The sequence below is a fragment of the Budorcas taxicolor genome, chromosome 11 (assembly GCF_023091745.1).
Source record: "Budorcas taxicolor isolate Tak-1 chromosome 11, Takin1.1, whole genome shotgun sequence".
NCBI lineage: Eukaryota > Metazoa > Chordata > Mammalia > Artiodactyla > Bovidae > Budorcas > Budorcas taxicolor.
In genome coordinates this window covers 39,711,243-39,727,153 of record NC_068920.1, presented here as the reverse complement: position 1 = coordinate 39,727,153, position 15,911 = coordinate 39,711,243, and the positions used below count along the sequence as shown (strand labels likewise).

General features: G+C 43.7%; 1 protein-coding gene across 3 annotated transcripts in view; it reads right to left on the bottom strand.

Moving 5' to 3' along the window:
• PLA2G7 (phospholipase A2 group VII) overlaps positions 1-12,456 on the bottom strand; it is a 35,417-nt gene extending 22,961 nt beyond the window's left edge. The window contains exon 1 of one of the 3 annotated variants that reach the window (XM_052649062.1): positions 12,314-12,456. The gene's annotated coding sequence lies outside the window, so the exon portion shown is untranslated. Of the gene's footprint in view, positions 1-9,171; positions 9,293-12,313 lie in introns of those variants that run through there. The other 2 variants (XM_052649061.1, XM_052649063.1) reach the window with 2 other exon arrangements.
• Between the last annotated feature and the right edge of the window lie 3,455 nt (positions 12,457-15,911).

Here is a 15,911-nt window from a genome sequence, read left to right as displayed (position 1 = left end):
ATTGGTTTGGTTAAGAAATAAAAAGAAGGTGATATGAGGCACAACTAATTATCTTTTACTTAGCATCTACTGTAGGCCAACACTAGATAGCTGTGTAATTTACGTATCGTCTAGTCCTCACAATAAGGAGTAGAGTTAGGCGGGTATTGTTACCTCCGTTTTACAGATAAAACACAGAGGCTTGCATTTGCAGCAACATGGATGGACCTCGAGATGATCATACTAAGCAAAGTAAATCATAAAGAGAAAGATAAATATGATACGCTATCACTTATATGTGGAATCCAAAATATGACCCAAATGAACTTATCTATGAAACAGAAACAGGCTCACAAACATACAGAATAGATGTGTGGTTGCCAAGCAGGGTGGGAGAGGGAAGGATTAGGAGTCTGGGCTTAGCAGCTGCAAACTTCCATATATAGGATGAATAAACAACAAGATCCTACTGTATAGCCCAGGGAACTATATTCAATAGCCTGTGATAAACCATAAGGGAAAAGAATATGAAAAAGAATATATAATTGAATCACTTTGCTGTATAACAGGAATTAATACAAAATTGTCAATGAGCTATATTTCAATAAAGTTTAAAAATAAAAAAAAAAAATCCACTGAGGCTTGGAGAGATTGGCTTACTCTCCTACTGACTGGTAGGTTTCAGTGACTTCACTATCAAGTCCCACCCTCTGAGGCATGTGAGAAAAAAATAATCACTATATAGGCTCTACTTTTACTTAAATATGCACGTTTATACATAAATAGAAAAAATAAAAGTCTAGATAAATATAAAGCCAGAATATTCTCAATGGTTACATTTAAGGGGCAAGATTACAGGTGATTTTAGTTTTCCTTTTTCACATGTGCTTTTCTAATCTGTCAACAATGAACAAGCATCACTTGAGTAGGAAAGAAAAAGAAAGGAAACAAAACCCTAGCTCTTTCCTTGAGCAACTAAATCTAAATCGATGGCTTCCTGCCAGAAATAAGCTACCCTCTTAGATACGTTGGGCTTCCCTGGTGGCTCAGACAGTAAAGAATCCGGGTTCGATCTCTGGGTCGGGAAGCTCGCCTGGAGAAGGAATGGCAACCCACTCCAGTATTCTTGCCTGGAGAATTTCATGGACAGAGGAGCCTGGCGGGCTACAGTCCATGGGGTCGCAAAGATTCAGACATGACTGAGCAACTAATACTTCCACCTCCTTAGATATTTTAGGTCCAATTTAGGGATAACGTTAGATTGAAGACTTTACTTTAGAGCACTAATTTTAGGAGAAAGGTATGCTTTGGTTTCAGTTTCGAAAACTGGAGTAGGTTTTTCAAAATTTCAAGTTAGGACCCGTGAGCCAGTCACTGTACTAGGCTTTTAAGGGAGTCCCAGTGTGTGGAAAAGAGTGTGTGTGTTCCTGCATGGGTACGGAGTAGAGATGAAGCGTAGGATGACAAACAAAAGAGAAATATGCTTCAAAGAGTGCCCTGTTAAAGAAAGAAAAATAGGGACTTCCCTGGTGGTCCAGTGGGGAAGAATCCATCTTCCATTGCAGGGGACTCAGATTCGATCCCTGGTCATGGGACTAAGATCCCACATGTTGTGGAGCAACTAAGCCTGCAAGCCACAACTAGGGAGACCACGCATTGCAACAAAGAGCAAAAAAAAAAAAAAGGGGGTGTCCAGTTTTGGACTTCCCCAGTGGTTCGGTGATTAAGACTCCGGGCTTCCCCTGCAGGGGACGCAGTTGCTACAATCCCTGGTCAGGGAACTAAGATCCCATCCCACATGCCTCACTGAACAGACAAAAATGTAAACCGTCTGAAAATTTAAAAAAGTGTGCCCAGTTTTGTGATCTAGATGATGATGGAGGTAATCTACTCTGGTTCAGGTGAAGTTAGGAGACACTAATTAGTCCAATTCTGTTGTTTTATAAACAAAGAAACTGAGGCCCAGAGAGGGGAAGCAACTTGCAGAAACAACACAGTGAATTAGCGGCCACTTTAAGAGCAGAAGCTCTCATTCCCTGATCACCCAGTCATCAGATCTGCAGCAGCAGTGAGCCCTGCCCTGTAGGTGGGGAGTGACGAATGTGGATCCTGTGGAGATCTGGACAGGAAATTCCCATGGGCAATGGGAAAGTGAAAGCGAAGTCACACAGTTGTGTCCGACCCCATGGACTGTAGCCTACCAGGCTCCTCTGTCCATGGGATTTTTCCAGGCAATAGTCCTGGAGTGGATTGCCATTTCCTTCTCCAGCGGATCTTCCCAACTCAGGGATTGAACCGGGTCTCCCGCATTGTAGACAGATGCTTTACGGTCTGAGCCACCAGGGAAGAGCTGGACGGACAATGGGAAGGGCCTGAGTTTGCAATCAGAAGGATCAACTCCAGGCCAGTCATTGGGTATCTGGAACCCAAATCACCTAATCATTGAAATGAAAGAAACAACCTTATCTTGTAGAGTTGATGAGGTGAGAAAATGCCAGCAAAGAGCCCAACCATCAAGCCAGCAGAGTGCCTTTTTCCCTTCTTGCCCAGAAACAAGATTAGCTCCACTGGAAGCAAAGTAGATTAGATTTTTGAGATTACCTTCTAAGAAAGACCCCAGTGATCCAAAAGCCGGTAACTGTGTCCTGCCCAGCTGTCAACACAGCATGAGTCCTGCAGGCTCCGGCTGCATCAGGTTTCTCACCCTCGGCATCGCTAACACTTGTGCGTGCATGCGTGCTCAGTCGCTTCAGTCATGTCCAGCTCTTTGCAACCCTATCGACCGTAGCCGGCCAGGCTCTTCAGTACATGGGATTCTCCAGGCAAGAATACTGGAGTGGGTTGCCACGCCCTCCCCCAGGGGATCTTCCCCAACCCAGGGGTCGAACTCACGTTTCCTGAATTGCAGGCAGATTCTTTATCGCTGAGGTACTGGGAAGCCCATCAGTGACACTTGGGACCAGGTAATACCTGGGAATGGGGTCTGTTCTGTGTATCGTAGGGTGTTTAGCAGCATCCCTGACCTCTACTCACCAGATGCCAGTGGAAGTGCCCCCTCCCTTGTGACAAACAAAAATGTCTCCAAACATTGCTAAGTGACTTCTGCAGCAGGGAGGAAATGACCCCAGTTGAGAACTCTGGGCTACATAATGGGCAAGCAGGCACAGGCATGGGTCTGTCTTATCTAGGAGATGAGACAAAACCATACACTTAGAAACAGTGTGGAAAACCATGTGTGTGTGTGTGTGTGTGTGTGTGTGTGTGTGTGTGTGTGCGTGCGTGCATGCTCAGTCATGTCTGACTCTTTGTGACCCTGTGGATGGTAGCCCACCAGGCTCCTCTGTCCATGGAATTCTACAGGCAAGAATACTGGAGTGGGTAGCTATTCCCTTCTCCAGGGGATCTTTCTGACCCAGAAATTGAACCCGGCTCTCCAGCACTGCAGGCAGATTCTTTACCGTCTGAGCTACCAGGGAAGCCATCTACTTTAAGACAAATAACTATAACTCTGAGCCCTCTTGCTAAGCAGGCAGGTGTATCTAAATATTCAGTGTATGTGCTGGTTTAGATTTACAAAGATACATGAATTCTTCATCAGTGAATTCCATATGTGATATATATGCATCACTGCATTTGCTCTTCATCTTATTCTCCAGTTAATCTAGTTGGGGATCATCCCATGATGCCCTTGCCCAGAAGCCCCACCCCTTCCCACAATGCCCACAGGACTGTGTGTTCACCTTTGACGGTGCTGACTTAACCACAACAGCCTATCCACCAGACCACTCATTCAACCATCCACCCATTCAAACATCTACAGAGCACCATGTGCTGAGTACTAAGCAACCATAAGCACATGAAACCCCATTGAGGGGTTCTTGTCCATTTTCCCCCAAATGGAATGAAGCTGCTCCCACTAAAGGTCCAGTACCCTTCATCTTTTTAAATTTCTCATATTTCTATGTACTTGGTGGGGGAGGTCCTTAACAATGTTCCTCTGGTTTCTGATTCACTTCTCTAGCTTTATTTCTTAAAGTAAGCTGTTTTATTCTTTTATGTGATTTTATTATAAGAAGCCACCCATCTTCTGTGGAGGTGTCACACAATTTAGGTAAATATGACCAAAAGCTTCCCATGTTGCTAAAAGGAAAACAGCGCTTCTTGCTTTTCCAAATAAAGAACTACTGTAATTGGCTCTAAGTCACTGGTGTGCTGGGACACTGGCTTCTTTTATCTTCTGATGGTCATTAAGACCTTTGGGAGGATGACCATAAGACTCTAGTATCTGAACACAGAGGAATAATTCATAAGAAGTCTTTCATTTCTCCCAGTCCTCTTTTCGCAGAAAAGTGCCTTTTTCTCAACTGTGGGATACAGCTTAGCTAGAAATGTATTTACATTGACCAACTAGGATCCTGAAAAGTCTAATATTGACTTTGGACATTTACAACAGGGAATCCAAAGTGACATACAGTCTTCACAATCACAATGTATGAAAATCCACTACCACCACCACCAGCCAATATAATCTTTTCTTTGAGGAAGATGTAACTGGACAGACAGCAATAACTAGTAAACAAAAAGCTGGGAACACAGGACTTATTTATTCCTTAACAGTGCCAAATTTACCAAAGCAAAACCAGAGATTCTAATGGGGGTATAAAAGGCATCCTGATTATTGGATGGTAATCTGGCAAGACTTCAACTGTCCATATCCTTTGATCTTTTCACTACTTTTCTGAGATAGGCACAGCACACAAATATTATACACAGGGAAGTAAAATCCTAAAAATGGTATGCCCCTTCATTTATTCCAATTCTAGAAGAATCAACACACATGGAAGCCCTACAGATGTCAAACAGTAAAGGAATACCATAGATGGGATTATATTCAGTTATTTTTCTATAAGTGACATTTTAAGCAACTATATCCTTGTTTGATGAAGAAAAATATTTACTCCATTCTGAAACAGGCTAAAGGCAGCTTGAACATCAGACTACAGCAGCAATTCTCAACCAGGGCAACTTTATTCTCCAGGGGACATTTGGCGATGTCTGGAGACATTTTTGGTTGTCAAAACTGAGAGGTGACTATTACTGGCATCTGGAGGGCAGAGACCAGGAATGATGCTAAACATCTTACAATATACAGGACAGACCCACAACACAGACATTTATAGCTCAAAATGCAAAGAATGCTGAGATAGAGAGACCTTGGTATAAAAGGATGTGGGTGAAACCATATCCTTTAATAATAAACCATATTCTTTAATAATAAAAAATATTTATTCCATTCTGAAACAGGCTATAGGAAGGTAGATGCCTGGTCAATACAAGGAAGAACTTTTAACATAATCAGGTAATTTATGATGTATTCCTTACAATGTAGAGAGAGCTTTCTATCAAAAAAAGGATTCTACCAGAGCTAACTGGTCCCATACCGGGATGCTGAAAAAGGTAGGGGTCCTTGGGTGTAGCTGGACTCTGAGTTTTCACCTTTAGTAAAGATATACAATTCCATTTAAAAGCATCAGCAAACATTTCCTACTTTATACTTATTATTATTGAAACTAGGAAAGAGAAAACACAATACCTGCTCTACTAATTTGTTTTATTTCTACCATATTAGCTAACAGAATCAAAACTTAATATGGACATTATCACAAATGTATAATATGCAAGTCACTTCTGCAGAAAAGTCTAAAGCCTCTTATCCTGGGCACAGCTGATACAATTCTTGTGCAATCATTTCACAACCTAAGAAAAGAGATATGGCCAAAAAAAAAAAAAAAGCAGCAGCAGTTCCCCATTGTGGAACCAATTTCGTGATTCTACTCATATTTAGAACACGGGAGCTCATTTGCCTCCACTTTGCAAATATCCAGATGTTTGCTGCCCTCTGTGGTTTTCAAATCACCAACGGTTAAGTTATCTAAGATCTCTGGGCCGTTTGCAGCCATATTGGAAGCATTCTGGTACATTCCATGCCAGTTAAACCACATCTCATCGAACTAGTAGAGCTTTAAAGGCTTTGACAAATGAAAGTTTACTTAAAGGGACAATAACCCAGCAATAACCAGACAGATGAGGGAACAAGGCAACAAGTCACATGAGGAGCTGTTGAAGGAAACAGGGATGTTTACGCTGGGGGAAACCCAGATGGCACATGACAGCTACAGTTCTATGGAAAAGGGATGAGTCCTACGTGGACCCAGACTGTAGAACTCTGTTAGCTGGAGCTCTTCGACAAGTACCACATTCTCTCTATCACAGGAGCAGTTTAAGCACACATCTGCGGAACACCATCAAGCATGCTGGAGAAGGAATTCCTGCGTTGGATAAGGGTGAATGTGAATTGGACAGGCCAGACTAGATAACCCTAACCCTAGGGCTCCCAGTTAGGTAACTTAAGTGAGCTCAACAGACCCTGTGTAATAGAGAAAATAGTGGTGGGGGCTGCGGTAGATGGGGTCATCTGAAAGGGTCCAGGTGTATCCCAGTTGGCTGCTGTCAATGTGGGAATGACCTCTTCAAGTTACCAGATCTTTATTATTTTTTTTTTTCAGTTAAAGCCAGAAAATCATATTTGTATGTAAAACCTATTGATTTTTAAAGAAGAGAACCTAATCCAATATTTCAAAGCATTATATAAGTTAAACAGAAGATGCTGTGGCCTCTGGGAGAAACTGTAACATCTTCCTTAAAGATGCCCTAACCACCCTCAACCCTAAGGAACTCTGATAGTAAATAACGCAGGAGAGAAAGCGTACAGATTCTAGAATTACGGTCACATCTTGTCTGCAATTTGAATCACCAGTCTGGCCACTTGAAGCTGATATTCAGATGAGCCGACCAATCAATAATTAATAAGGTCTGGCAAGGGGAAGCTAACTGGGGAACCACTAAGTCACTAAGAACTGCATTGCACAAGATGTAAATGAGGAAAGGCTTCTATTTCCCTCTGACAGACACCTTTTTTCTAGTATGCTGCGTGTCAAAATGAGGCACGGAAGAGAAACAGATTTTCTCAACTGTCTGGCTGCTGAGAAGGTCAGGCCTACCGCAGCTGGTAAACAACTCTGAAACTCTTGCCTGGCCCCCAGAAACTGTGATCAACTAGGGAAAATTCAAGAGTTTCCTCTGAGAGAGGCCGCTTCGCTAAGGGAAATAATCCTATTCAGCCCTGATTCCCAGCCCCCTCCAGAAATTCTGCTGTCATGTAAAGGTTTTCAGTTGGCAACAGATCTTTGCACACAAACATATTTGTATCCAGCCATATCCAGCACAAAGATAAGTCTGCTAAATTAAAAAAAAAGTTTCCATGTCTAGCTTCTATTCTGAATTTTATCTGATCACATTAAAGTTTTAAAAGTAAGCTGGCTAAAATAAATAAAGTAACAATACTCCAATAAAAAAATAATTAAATAAAAAAGTAAGCTGGCTATACAATACAGTATTTTTAACTATAGTCATCATGCTATATGTGATATCCCTAGGGCTTATATATTTTATAACTGGATGTTGGTGCTTTTTGACCATCATTGTTCATTTCTGAATTTTAGTTTATGCTGAATATCAGTTTAATAAACTACCTTTTATCCCACATTAAAATTTTTGATGGAATATGTTTAAAAAGCAAACTGGCTATCATGTTAGCATTAATTTCCCTGCCTTCTATGATGGTATGTTTCATTAGTAATTCTTGGTTTAGGTTTTTCAACACCCTGAGCAGAGCAAAATATTTTTTTATGTTTAGTAAATTATATTTATTGAAAAGAATAAAGAAAAAGACATTGAAACTGGTATAAAATTTTGGCAAATGAAGCACAAGGAATTCAAAGTAGCATAATATTAGCATATTAGAATAGTAACAAAATCTTACATTACTTCATTTTAAAATTCTTATTGGGGTACAACTGCTTTACAATGTTGCATTAGTTCCTACTGTATAGCAAAATGAATCAGCCATACTTATACACAGGTGCTTGTGCTTAGTTGCATCCAACTATTTGCAACCTTTTGGACTGTAACCCACCAGGCTAAAGCCCACCAGGCTCCTGTCCATGGGAAGAATACTGGAGTGGGTTGCCACTTTCTACTTCATCTTCCTGACCCAGGGATCGAATCCGCACCTCCTGTGTCTCCTGCATTGCAGGCAGATTTTTCACCTGCTGAGCCACCAGGGAAACCTACTTATACACATATTGTCTCCCTTTTGGACTTCCTTACCATTCAGGTCACCACAGTGGATTGAGTAGAGTTCCCTGTGCTCTACAGTAGGTGCTCATTAGTTATCTATTTTATATACAGTATCTATTTTATATCTATTTTATTCTATCTATTTTATATCAATAGTGTATAGTGTCAACTCCAATCTCCCAATTCCTCGCACTCGCCCCCTCACCTGCTTGGTATCCATACAGCTGTTATCTATGTCTGTGTCTCTATTTCTGCTTTGCAAATAGGACTGCTTTACTTTAAAGAACATATTCATTAGCTTATTTGTTTTTGCAAGATGAGTGGACCACACAGAGCAATGTCATCTCACTATGCAGATGGGAAATTTGAGACAGAAACATGAAGTGACTTCCCATACTGCCCCAAAACACAGACTGCTCCCACACTCTGGTAAATCTCCATAATAAATATACCTGGAGATAGTTTCATCACCTCTCCTCTTCTCCTCCTATTACCCATCCTCCACAGACTCCCAGAGGAACCCTTGAGAAAAATGTAAATCTACCAAGTCTTGCCTCCGCTCAAGGCTACCCACTGCACTTGAAACAAAGTCCAAACTGCTCACCTCAGCCTCCAAGTCTCTGCCCGACCTGGATTCAGCCTCATGCCTCTGCCACGCTCCTCCTTCCCTTCTGCAGACTCACTGCCCTCAGCTATGCCTGGACCAAATCAAGCTAGTTTCCAGCCCTGTGTGCCTGTGGTTCTCTCCACCAGAACTGCCTGTCCATCCCTGGAGGCTCATCCTAAAGCCATCTCTCAGGAAAGTCTCTTTTAAAAACCCGATCCAGAAGCCCATCACACATATATACACACACACACACATACCAGTACTCTGTTACAGCATTTTTTTCCCATTTGCTTTAAAACATCTAGTCCTTTCCAAACTGACCTTGCTCATCCCTTGGTTCTAGAAAGTGAACTCCATGAGAAAAGAGACCGCACTGCTATACTCACTGCGCCTGACACGTTGTTGGTGCTCAATAAAGATTTCTTGAGGTCAATGAAGGAATGAATGAAGTTTGTACTAGGAATCAACTAGCCCACTTAATTCAATTGATACCTATTTAGATGGCAGAGTTTTTCTTCCTCCTCAACTGCTATGTTTATTTTTTTTTAATGACAAGCTTATATATAGACTATTAGACTGTGTCTATTAGTGTGTTATGAGTCATTCCTGTAACGTGGAGCAAAGGACAGGACTCTGAACAGGTGCTTGGCTTCATAGAGAAAGGCAGGAGGAATCCACGGCCTGTCCCTTCAAACTACAAAGCTTTTTCAAAATTCTGGAAGTTCTGGTAAAAGGAAAGCCTACATTTTCTGCATGTTCACAACCGTTTCATAGCAGTTACTGCTGACTGTACTTACATTTTTATGTTTTTAAACTAGTTTCCTTACTGCTGAAAATACTGACAAATGGATATGATTAGCCTTTCTAAATAAGAAAAAGAGTTGCTTTCTTAGTGAAAGCAAAAAAAAAAAAAAAAAAGATCTAGAAATTCTGGAACAGTATGATTTTAGAGCTAAATGTTCCCTTCAGCTTCTCTTTACTCCTCACTTTGTCTTCAGTGATCACGTTTATGGAAATTTCTCAATGTCTCAAGAAGTCTGGCCTCAGTTATCAAAAGGGTCTTGAAAAAAATTTCAGGCTGATCCTCCGAATGATCCTAAATAACCTCAGGATGGTCTTTGTTTTCAGGAAATATCCATTTTCTAAGATGTCAAGGTAAGGAATACAGACTCCTAACACCAGCTGGCATTCTCAGGGCCCACTCCAGTTGCCCAGGCACCTAGTTAGCTCTCTCCTTGATGCTCCACACGGAGAGCCTCACAGACGGTGGTAAACTGTATTGGATCACAAAGCTAACTGGGTGATGGAACATGTGTTCCTCGCCACTGAAGTTTAAAAGGTACAGATACACAGTGGAGGAGGAATGAGGAACCAGTTGCCCAGGGTTCTGCCTGCTGGAAACTCCTCCAGATGCTGGGCAAACTCTTTTTCACACCTCCGCGATAATTTCTCAGCTGTAAACGGAGTGAAGTGAAAGTCGCTCAGTCAACTCTTACAGATCCCATGGACTATACAGTCCATGGAATTCTCCAGGCCAGAATACTGGAGTGGATAGCCTTTCCCTTCTCCAGGGGATCTTCCCAACCCAGGGACTGAACCCGGGTCTCCTGCATTGCCGGTGGATTCTATACCAACTGAGCCACCAGGGAAGCCCGCGTAAAAGGAGTGGCTGAACCAAAGTAATCACTGCCCCCCTCAACTCTGCTAGTCCTTCACCCTCAATGGCTTGAGTAAGAAGGTCCATTTACACGAAAAGCATCATCACCTCAGCCGTGACAGGAGTTCTCGCACAAACGGCCGAGAATGGGGGTGATACTCAGCGCCGATGTGCGAGGAGTAGCAGAGACGGCGAGAAAAGGCCAAGTACGGGGCTCTCTCACCAGCTTCAGCAGGTCCACCAGAAAGCCCTTCGCGAGGAAATCGGAGAATGCTGGCAGCTCACCAGTGCCTTCTGGTGGCCAGAAAGCCATCCCTTTCCCCTTTCTCTTCCCCTGCCCCTTCCCCTTCGTATGGTCCAGGCCAATACTTAATGCCCAGATCCCCGAGTTCGGTGTTAGCCCAAGGCCACGTACTGTGGCTTCCGTAACTATCAACACTTTGAAGCAGTTCCAGCTCCTACTCAAAGAGACCAACCTCCTGGCTCAGCATTCTTACTGGGGTCAAAGGTAATTTTTGCAAGACTGATCTGTTAACATAAACCCGTCTCGAACCTGATCAGCTAAGTCCTTCAAGGGCAGCCACGCTCCGCTCCCTCTTCCCTCCTCTCACCTCCGCAACCTTCCCGGGAAACACAGGTCTGAATGAAAGCCTGACCTTGTCGTTTTCAGAGATAGAAAGGTCTACGAGAGGCTCCAGGGGGTGAAGGGAAAGAGAATATATTCCCTGCTTTCTAGTTCCGTTGACTTAAAAAAAAAAAGCCTCTCCCTTATTCAGGATATCGCAGCCTAGAACTCTTGCGTTGTCCCTAGTGTGTGAGGGAGTCGAGGCGGGACCGCTTTGTTTTTCTTCTCAGCACTGGGCTCCGGAAGGAGCAACACTCCCCCAGAGGGAAGATATGTGTGTGTATGTGTGTGTGTGTGTGTGTGTGTGTGTGTATTCCCTCTCAGTTCCAAATTAACGGTCTGGGAGAACTGAATTCAAATTCCATCACTCTCGTGTGTGTGTGTGTGTGTGTGTGTGTGTGTGTGTGTATTCCCTCTCAGTTCCAAATTAAAGGTCTGGGAGAACTGAATTCAAATTCCATCACTCTCGTGTGTGTGTGTGTGTGTGTGTGTGTGTGTGTGTGTGTGTGTGTGGATTCCCTCTCAGTTCCAAATTAAAGGTCTGGGAGAATTGAATTCAAATTCCATCACCCTCCTGTGTGTGTGTGTGTGTGTGTGTGTGTGTGTGTGTGTGTGTGTGTATTCCCTCTCAGTTCCAAATTAAAGGTCTGGGAGAACTGAATTCAAATTCCATCACTCTCGTGTGTGTGTGTGTGTGTGTGTGTGTGTGTGTGTGTGTGTATTCCCTCTCAGTTCCAAATTAAAGGTCTGGGAGAACTGAATTCAAATTCCATCACTCTCGTGTGTGTGTGTGTGTGTGTGTGTGTGTGTGTGTGTGGATTCCCTCTCAGTTCCAAATTAAAGGTCTGGGAGAATTGAATTCAAATTCCATCACCCTCCTGTGTGTGTGTGTGTGTGTGTGTGTGTGTGTGTGTGTGTGTGTGTATTCCCTCTCAGTTCCAAATTAAAGGTCTGGGAGAACTGAATTCAAATTCCATCACCCTCCCCGCAAAGATCCAGCGCTGCTAGGAGGGCGGCGGGGACCGCGGGTCCAGCTCCAGCTCCAGCTTGGGGGTGAGTGCGGGTTGAGTCCCAGTCCCCCAACCTCCAGCACCCACATCGTCCCATCCCTATCTTCCCAGCGCACCAGCCTCCCAGCACCCCCATTTTCCCATTCACCCCATCCTCCTATCCCCCAACATCCCAGCCACCCACCCCCAGCCCGCGGCCGCACGGGGCTCCGGCCCGCCCGGGGGTCCCTCCTCACCCGGACGCCGCGGTGAACTGCTCGCGGGCACCGGGACAAGGCTTTATGATCCCGCCTGCTGCCTGCTCGCTCCCAGCACTGCTGGCTCTGTCGCCCGCAGGCACCGCGTCACCGCGGCCGCGGGGCGCCGGGGCGGGGGGCTGCGCGCCGGCTTTGCGCACGTTCAGCTCCGGGCGGTCTGCTGGCCCCGACCCTGGCCTGCCCAGGCGCGGCGGGAGGAGGGACGGGGAGGAGCTGTGTGGCCGCCGGCCTCCTACCGATCGGGGTGCTGGGACGGGCGAGCTCCGCGCACACCGCACACCCCCAGGGCTTGGAGTCCGCAAGCTGGACCCACGGATTAATTTATCCCTCTACCCCCTACCCCCCGGGGACCTACCCCCACGTGTAGAGGGCAGGTGTTGCATCCCCACTTCCTATTCTCAGCCTCTATTCTGGTCAGACCTTTCCCAGTTTCATTAACTCCTTGTTTTGTTTATTTCACTGAATCCCTGGCTGCTCTTTCCATCTGCGATCCGCAATGCCCCGCGTATCCCTCTTTCCGCTCGGTAGTATTACCGTATTGGACGCCAACTCAGAAATTATGTGGAAGATGCTTCGGCTTGGAAGACCCGCCCCTGAGTTAGTTTCATTTCTCTGTGTAAATACAGTGAAGGGCAATCAGTAAGAGCTGTTATTGGGGGAAACGGAGTTAAAAGGAGCCATCCCAGTGCATGGGGTTTAACTGAAATCCCTTCCTTTCAATGCTTTCTCCTCAATCCACTTTCTAACTTAATACTATTCATTTAAAGCTTCAGTGAGAGACGCAGAGAAAATAATTTGAAATTCATGAGCAGTTAATTCTTTGTATTTTTTATTTTTGGCAAGGTTGACAGGTCTGTAGATGAAATTTATTTTATTTTTTATTTTAGGAGGACTCTGAATAAGATCGGTTCGGTCCCAGGATTGGGAAGATCCCCTGGAGAAAGAAACAGCAACCCACTCCAGTATTCTTACCTGAAAAATCCCATGGACAGAGGAGCCTGGCAGGCTACCATCCATAGTGTGGAAGAGTGGGACACGACTGAATTGATGTAGTACACACACACTGGATAAGAAGGCATGGATTATAGTTCCTTTCTCATGCTTATTAGTGGCCGTGAATTTCAGCATGTTCTTTATCCTATTTGCTTCTCAGTTTCCTCATCAGTAAAGTGGAGCTAATCAAAATACATTAGTCAGAGGCACCTTGTGAAAATGAAATGGAAATATACATGAAATACTTAGGACAGAACCTGGCATGGGAGAAGCATTCACACTGGTATCTAACAGTATTATCTTTAAAGAAGTTGTGACACTTAAATCTAACAATAGATGCAAATTTAAATTAACCTATCTGAGCCTAGTGACAATTTCCTGTACTTCCTGGAATAAACTCCTATGATACAAACTGCCCCAGAATATTAATCTAAAAGGGAACATGATACCCTACTCAAGAGGTCTCTCAGGACCTCCTCCCTTTGCCCTTAAGACTGGGTGAAGATTTAGAAGACAAAATTAGAAGATTCATCATCCCACCTAAAAAGGTGGTGGGCTTTGAAAGCAGGTCTTGAAGGCTAGTATGAAATAGTTTATTTCTTTGTTCAATGCCAGCTCTATGCCTTCTCTCATTGTAATCAGATCACACTCTCTGAGGATGTTAGAGTGGCTAGCATTTAGCAGGCTAACATCCTAAGAAGGTTTCCAATGTAGGGGTGCCAGATTCAGAAAATGAGACACAGGACACCCCGTTAAATTTGAATTTCAGACAAACCACAAAAAGGTTTTAGTATAAGTCGATTGCATGCAATATTTGAAACCTACTTATACTCAAAATTATGTGTTATTTGTTTGAAATTCAAATTTAACTAGGCTTCCTATACTTTTTCTGGCAACCCTAGTCCAGTGAAATGAATAAATAAGCCTCAGATTCCAAAAGGATGGCAAGTCAACATAGACATACAGATTATAAGGTGGGTCTGATAAGGGTTTTGTTTTTGTTTTTAATATAAGAGCTCAAAGAATTAAAAAAATAATTTTTTTGGCCATGCTATGAGGCATGCAAGATCTTAGTTCCCCAACCCAGGATTGAACCCTCACCCCCTGCAGTGCACCAGCCCCTAGCCATGCTGTGCCATGCTAAGTCAGTAGTGTCCAACTCTGTGTGACCCTATGGACTATAGCCTTCCAGGATCCTTGTCCTTGGATTCCTCAGGTAAGAATACTAGAGTGGGTTGCTAGACCCCCAGGGAAGTCCCTTATTTTTGTTTTGATGTGGTGAAAAAAATTCACTTCTGTTTATAAATTGATTCTGTTTTGAGCTGTTTTGCCGTGTCTTACCTTTTCATTCTTACTTCCGCTTCTCATTAACATAGCTGCTGCTACTGCTGCTAAGTCACTTCAGTCATGTCAGACTCTGTGCGACCCCACAGACGGCAGCCCACCAGGCTCCCCCGTCCCTGTGATTCTCCAGGCAAGAACACTGGAGTGGGTTGCCATTTCCTTCTCCAATGCATGAAAGTGAAAAGTGAATGTGAAGTCGCTCGGTCATGTCTGACTCTTAGCGACCCCATGGACTGCAGCCTACCAGGCTCCTCCACCCATGGGATTTTCCAGGCAAGAGTACTGGAGTGGGGTGCCATTGCCTTCTCCGCATTAACATAGCAGTGCTTCTTAACTCTGATGACTCTATCTTCAATCAAGATATTGGAATAAACAGTAATAATGTACTCAGTAGTGTTTTCAAACAGTGTTTATTGAGGGCAAACTGTATATTAGGTACCATTTCAAGGATGACTAGCCCTGGAGGCTAAGGAAATGACACCATAGTGAGCCAGCCTATGTAGGTAAGTCCAGGACTGTGAGGTTTCTGAGAAGTGAGTTTTTAATTCTCCTTGGAAGGGGTGGGAAGTGAAAGGTATCCTTACTGCACAGGGTCCACGGAAAAGAGACTGTGATACAGATAAGCCGAGGAGGGAAGTCCCTGGGTGATGGCTGTGCCTTGGCCTAGAAACTAACCCATCCTGATTAAAGCAATGAAACTGGAGGGAACAATGGGATTCAATAAAACTGAAAGTGTAAAACTGGAAACTTGGAAATCTTTGAGTCCCGTAGAAGATAACAGAATGTAGAAGAAAAAAAAAAAAAGTCCCGTAGAAGATAACAGAATGTAGAAGAAAAAAAAAAAAGTTAAATTACTTAAATTTAAAATTAAAACTTATCCCTGCTGGAGAGAGTGCACATTTTCCAACTCCGTCTGCAGTGATTTCACATGGATGGCTTGAAATCATCACAGTGAGAACCTCATGTTATAGGAATTAGCAAACACTACAAAATGTGATCTCTGTCCCCTCTAGAGAGCCAGCACACCTCTGAGTGGCTAGCTATACTGGTCTGAAGCTCAATTGTAAAGACCTGGACAGAAGTCGTTTATTAGGAGATAAAAGTACTGAGAATATGCACGGAATTTTGCACAGAGGGTTTACACAGAACAGAAGCAGAAGATAAAATTCCCAGTAACATCACATTCATGGAAGAAGATAGGAGGAAGAGAAGGTGGTGAATGAAAATGAGAGGTTGGTCA